The sequence below is a fragment of the Hydra vulgaris genome, chromosome 07, assembly GCF_038396675.1.
Source record: "Hydra vulgaris chromosome 07, alternate assembly HydraT2T_AEP".
Lineage (NCBI taxonomy): Eukaryota > Metazoa > Cnidaria > Hydrozoa > Anthoathecata > Hydridae > Hydra > Hydra vulgaris.
This window is the reverse complement of record NC_088926.1, coordinates 11146706-11153229: the sequence shown is the minus strand read 5'-3', so window position 1 is coordinate 11153229 and position 6524 is coordinate 11146706.

Sequence of the window (6524 nt, the reverse complement as noted above, 5' to 3'; positions counted from 1 at the left end):
TATCCATAGGAACTCCTGGTCCAGGTTTGGATGTGGAAGAAGAATTCGCTTTATCGATGTCGTACTTGCACAAACTATAACCTCCAGTTGGAAAGTAAATGTGTTAGTTATTTTCCTTAGAAGAAGCTACATGGAAACTGCTTTTTTCATTTTATACAAGTTGTTTGTATTTTTTTGGATGGCAACACCAAAAACATTTTGCAAGTGGTCAATAACTATATTACTTAGACAACCACAACCACCAAGACCATGACCTAACACTCTTATTGCATAAATTGTCCTATTGTTAATATCAAACCCTTTATCACAATTTTCTGATCTATAAAATTCATAAGTAAAAGCACAAGATAGTGTTGAACACTTTATATATAACAAAGTTGCTAGACCTTTCTTTTTTCTGTGGTGATCGCCAAGGTACAATGTACAATTTTCACATTGAGGACACATTACCAATGATAAAATTTCTGTGTCAATAGTCCTGTAACCCGTATTTTTTTACTTTTTTTAGTTGAGAGTCTTGTAATAACTTTTACTTTTTTTGCTGATGCATTTAAAATATATCTGTCATTTTACTCACATGTATTTACTTTACTTGCATCATCATCCTTCTGCATTTTAAATCCATTAAAACCTCTTCGTTTTTTATGGTATTTTTTTCTTTGCTCTACTCTGTTGTTTATTTTTGTGGTTTTAATAACATCCATATTAGTTGGTTTTGTCATACTTTGTTTATGCTGTTGTTTAATTTAGCTTTGTTTATTTGTTAAATCGTAAATTAGTTGCAACATAAATTGGTTATGTTTTAATATAATAAGGAACAGAATATTAAAGAGCAAATAGAATAAAAATCCAAATCTGATTTAGAATTAGTAATATTAGGAAAAACACACAAAAAGAGCATTTACTCTGTTGCTATTCGCGTTGCTATGGACATGATTTTTACTTAGGTTTAAAACAACAAGAAATAAGCAAAATTTTATTAGGAAACTAATAATTATTTTTGCAGATTTGAAATCTGCATAAAATTTTGTTCTACAACTCGTCGCGTTGGTTTGACAACGTTTTAACTGATTTTTTTTTTATATTAGAAAAATAGCTAATAAATCGTTTTTTCTTTTTTTTTATTGTCGAAATAAAAATATTTATAAAATAGTTTTTTTGTTTATTTATGTTTTTTATACACCAACCACAGACAAATAAAAAAACATTAATATAAATAATTTTGATATAAAAGTTAAAAGATTTTTCTAAACTCCCCTAATATAAAAAATTTCAGTTTGAACCTAGTCAAACCAACGCGACGAATTGTTAAAAAAAAATTCAAATTTTTAAAAATTTTAGAGAGTAGTTGCCCCTTATTGTTTTTTAATTATAATTTAATTTAAAAGTAATTTAAATCTTTATAGAAAATTATTAAGTTATGAAGTAATTATTATTTTTGTCAACATTTAACTTATTCAGAAACTAGGGGAAAAGCGTCTGTGATGGCATACTTAACTTTGAAGCTTCATTATTCAGTATCCAGTAGATCATGAACAAAAATTTTGATATGGATACATTCTTTGTTACATTTAGAACAATAATTACCCCAAGAGTTTTTACCAGTTTTATGTTTATATTAGTTATTTTTATTTAAAAAAAGCACAAGTATGCCATCATAGAAAACTACTGCTCCTATGAAGGCATAGGAGAGGATGGGGCTGGTTAGCATCAAGGGTAACTTGACAATTTTATTTGACCGTAGATTCTTCCCTCAGAAATGCCAGAAATTACGCGTAATCATCCTAATTAACTTTTTGCAGAGTAGAATTTCGCGCATGCGCATAAGAGATATTGCGTTTTATGTGTTTTTTGAACCAAAAATTTTTTAGTGAAGTAAAAATTCCTTTTTACTTCACTAACAAATATGTTGTTCTTATGAAAGAAAAAAGGTTTTCTCAACTCGTCAATATTACAACACATCTAACTCGTTAGTATGCCATCATAGGAAGAAGTCATCATTTTCATTTAATCAAGCTAAGTCCGCCTTGTTCAAAAGATAAAATTAAAATAAGTATTTTATTAAATGCGCAATACTTGGAAATAAAATGCATGAAAATTTTATTTCTGCACAGTTGATAATAAAATCACAATGTTAAATATTTAAAGGGATTAAAAATACATCCCAAAATCGATTTTTGTTGATTATAAAAGCAAAATTTGTGCATTAGGGACGTATTTTTACTAAAATTAATGTAAAGTCAGTATAGACATTTTGGTCTAATCACTTTTTTGCCATAACCAATATTTATGAAAATATGAACGGTATGCCATCATTGGCGCTATGCCATCATAGGCGCCTTTCCCCTTTATATAAAATATATACTTATATTGCATAAAATAATAATTCAATTTTAGTTGATTTTTATTCGTTGTTTTTTATTCGAAATATTTCATTTTCATAAATGTCAGCCTGGAGCTAAATTTTTTGCTTTACTTTTGAAAATGAAAATGTTTTCTATGAGGCTCGTTTTTAAATAAAATTACTTGGCATTTATTTTGCAAATAAATGCCAAGTAATTTATAAATAATCATTTATAGTTAAAATAAAGATAATAACCTTTTTATCAAATTTTGCTTTCTTATAAAAACTTTTTTTTTTTTTTTTAATTTTATTTAGGTGCTCCAAGAAGTCTTTACAATCTTATCACAGAGCACCGCGGATGAGCATTTAATCGGAAGCTCACGTCTCCTTCCAGATCGATGTCGTAAAATATGAGTTTCTGAGGCAAGTGCGCTACCACTGCACCACGGCTGCTTCATGGTTTGTATGGTTAAAAATATATTTTTTCTTTTCCAAATCTTCAAATATGTGCATAAAATATGCACACATATAAAGGTTCGTAAAAGAAAAGTTCAATTGCTAGTGAAATTGGTATTTAGGGTAGAGCGAGGCGTATACACTTAGGCTAGAACGGGGCATATAAGGACACTTAAGAAACAAATGCTAGTTGCGGATAAACTAATCATAATTAACACTGTTTTTTATAAATTTCCTAAAATTTATTGATTTTTTTTTGAGAACAAAATTTGAGAACAAAAAAACAAAAATATAAATTTTTGAAAATAAGCCATGACAACCAAAGTAACGAAGCTCTAGACTAGCAAAACTTTTTCATTTTGCAAGTGGGTGGTTGCAAGGTGGGTGGTTGCAAGTGGGTGGTTGCAAGTGGGTGGTTGCAAGGTGGGTGGTTGCAAGGTGGGTGGGGCGAAACGGGACAGTTAAAAAGTAGCAGTTATTCGTTAATTGTAAAGCTTTAAGAATGATAAAAAATGAAGGTTATTTATCATTTAAACATGTTCAGACATTAAATTCTCAATAAAGTAACCCATAGAAGCTACTCGCCCACACACCCATACACCACAAAAACGAAATAACAGCTAAAATAAAAAAAAACTTATTGTGTTTTATTATAAAATACTCTTAAATAAACAAACTTAAGAAATTTTTCTAAAAATTAAATAGGGCAAATCTGTTATATCCTATTAAATTAGTAACTACTATTAGATTTAAAATTAAACAAAAAATATTATGAATTACATAAATCACACAAAAAATACCCTGAAACTGTTTGGCATTATTTTTGATGAGCTGGCTTATTAGTAATATGCTAATGTAGAGCAAACTTAAACATGACATAGGTATCAGAAGCTTTTCTAGTTCTAAGTTCCTTTTTACTCACTGCTAAAACTGGATTTCATTCCATTTTGAACGATTGATCTTTCTTATATAATTTCTTACCGTCGTTATTTACATTAAACACTATAATTAATTAAAGTTAAGTTATAAAAATAACAATTTCTTTGAGTCTGTTACTAATATTTTTAATTTTTTTTTTTATATTTTACTTTTCTAAATACGGAAAATGATATTTTAGATTAAAAATAAAACCAATGTTTTTTTCCAACTGATGCATTTTGGTACTTTTAATGCATTTTGGTATTTCTAAAATTAATTTTTTTTACAATAATGAAGCACAATGGTTTAAATATTTAAAAAAGAAACAATTTTGAAAAAAAAATTTTCAGCTGAGATATAAGGCTTCAGGCATAACTATCCCACTATGCCCCACTGTCCCGATATGCCCCACTACATGAAACATGAAACATAAAACTGTTATATGTACATGTACATGAAACTGTTTGCTTAAATTGGACAGTGAACCTTTATAAATGGTGGTTAGCAAATATAAAACAATATTCTAACAGAACTGTTAAAGCTTTCGCATTATTTGCGGGTGACAGTGTACATAGTAAATGACTATTTTAGGAAGTATGCATAACTTATGAGAAAAAGCGCAATCGTTTGTTATAATCAAACGATGAAAAAGTTTTTATCAAAACTTACCTATAGATTTTAAGTATCAAATATGCTAAATATTTGTTATAATAAAAAGTAAAAATAATAGTTTTATGTAATCATTTTTTATGCGTTTCTTCGTTACAATCTGGTATTCGGCCGAGTAGTTTGCAACATTTGGTCGAAAACCGAGTATTAAAAAAAGTACCCGTATTGACAGAATACCGAATAGTCACCGAAAATTTGTGGCATCACCGTTTTAAATTTTTTTAAAGATTTTGATTATAAAGCGGATCGATTTTATTAAATGAGTCTATCGAGTAACTTTATAATTAATTCCAATTAGGAGAAAACGGGCCATGGTGGATCGCGTTTGGAAAATCCGGAGTTTATGCAAAATTGTTAATTATGAAAAAATGTTTTGTCAGTATGTTTGCTTTATCATAATGATTCATTGGCTGCATGAGTTTTCAGTTTGCTTGTGGGAAAAGTTGTAATAAAAACCAAAATTTAAAATTCATAAATCTGTCATCTGGTCATATGACCGGGCTGAAATGAATCATTATGCGTTTACTGTCTCTAATTTTAAAAACTACTCAACGTAGTTAAGAAGAGATTCGAAGAAAAATATCGCGTTTAGACCCTTTTGTTTTCAAAAAATTCCGTTTTATTTTGTTTGTGTTCTGATTAGTTTATTTATTTTTTTTAATCTTGAAGCTCATTGTATTAATTTGTTTACAAAAAATAGGTAATTTTATTGTCTACGAGTTTCAAGTTTTAACTTATTCCTATGGGGCAGAAGTTTTATAAAAGCTGAAATGTTTCTTTTATAAAAGCTGAAACGTTTCTTTTATAAAAGCTGAAACATTTCTTTTATAAAAGCTGAAACGTTTCTTTTATAAAAGCTGAATCGTTTCTTTTATAAAAGCTGAAACGTTTCTTTATGGTAATTTATTCAAATGACTATAAAGAGATTATGCAAGTAAATTGCTATGAGTGAAAACTTCGATTTTAACGTTTTTACTGTTTAAGGAAAGATAAAATATGAGCTTTTTAGCCTTAAACAAGTAAAAAGCCTCCTGTAAACAAGGAGGCTTTTTACTTTCGAATAAAAGAGACATTTTTGGAATGTAAATACTTAACACATTTGTTTCAACTGTTTTTATGACGCAGCCCCGATGCGTTTTATGTATTTTAGTGGTAGTTTTGTTTTATTTGATTCTTTGGCTGAAAAATGATTTGTAAAAGAAATAATAAATTATATAAAAAAAGCTTAAAATCAATTTTTTTAAAATGTATAACTGTAATAGTTGAAAATAAGCGGAAAACAAAAAAAATTGATGTTTAAAAACGGCAATATTTGTTTTTAAGAAATGCAAATCGTTCGGATCTCTCGTTAGCTACCTGAGTACCAACTACAATAAAGTATTGCAAATCAAACATGCGCTTGATTTGCAATTTTTTATTGATATATATATATATATATATATATATTATCTTTTAATTATATTAAATATATTATCTTTTAATTATCTTATCTTTTAATGCGTACTTTTCATAGCGTTAAATTTTATGACGACACCTATTTTTATATAATACTTGTTTATACTAGTTTTTAATTCTAGGTTTAAAAGGTTAAACAAAAAAAACATGCAATCATTACTCATGAGAATTTAAAACACGCAATCCTTTACTCAAACCTTTTTAAAGGATAAGTTATAAAAAAGTAAAAATATCTCTTTGTTTACGTTTTTTGCAAGCAAGTTTTTAAATCTCTTTTTTTGTTTTTCCTATACGTTGTATCAAACTCATGATGTATTAGCAATATACCACGCGTTTAACATAACGTGTATAACTAATATAGTTACTTGGGATAGAAAAGTTAAGGTGATACACTGCTATTAAATTGACAGAATTTTCAGGCTAATACAATATTAGCCTGTAAATTCTGTCAATTTGGTTTGGTTTGGTTTGGTTTGACTCTGTCACTTTGGTACGCGTTGGTTTGACAAGTTTCTAGCTCAAATTTTATATATTTAGGAGAATTTTAAATAAATCTTTCAATTTTTTTTTTTTAATGTTTAATTAAAGTTATTTACATTATTGTTTTTTTATTTGTTTATGTATTCTTTTTTGGTTGATGCATAAAAATAATCATATAACTATTTTTATTTAGACATTAAAA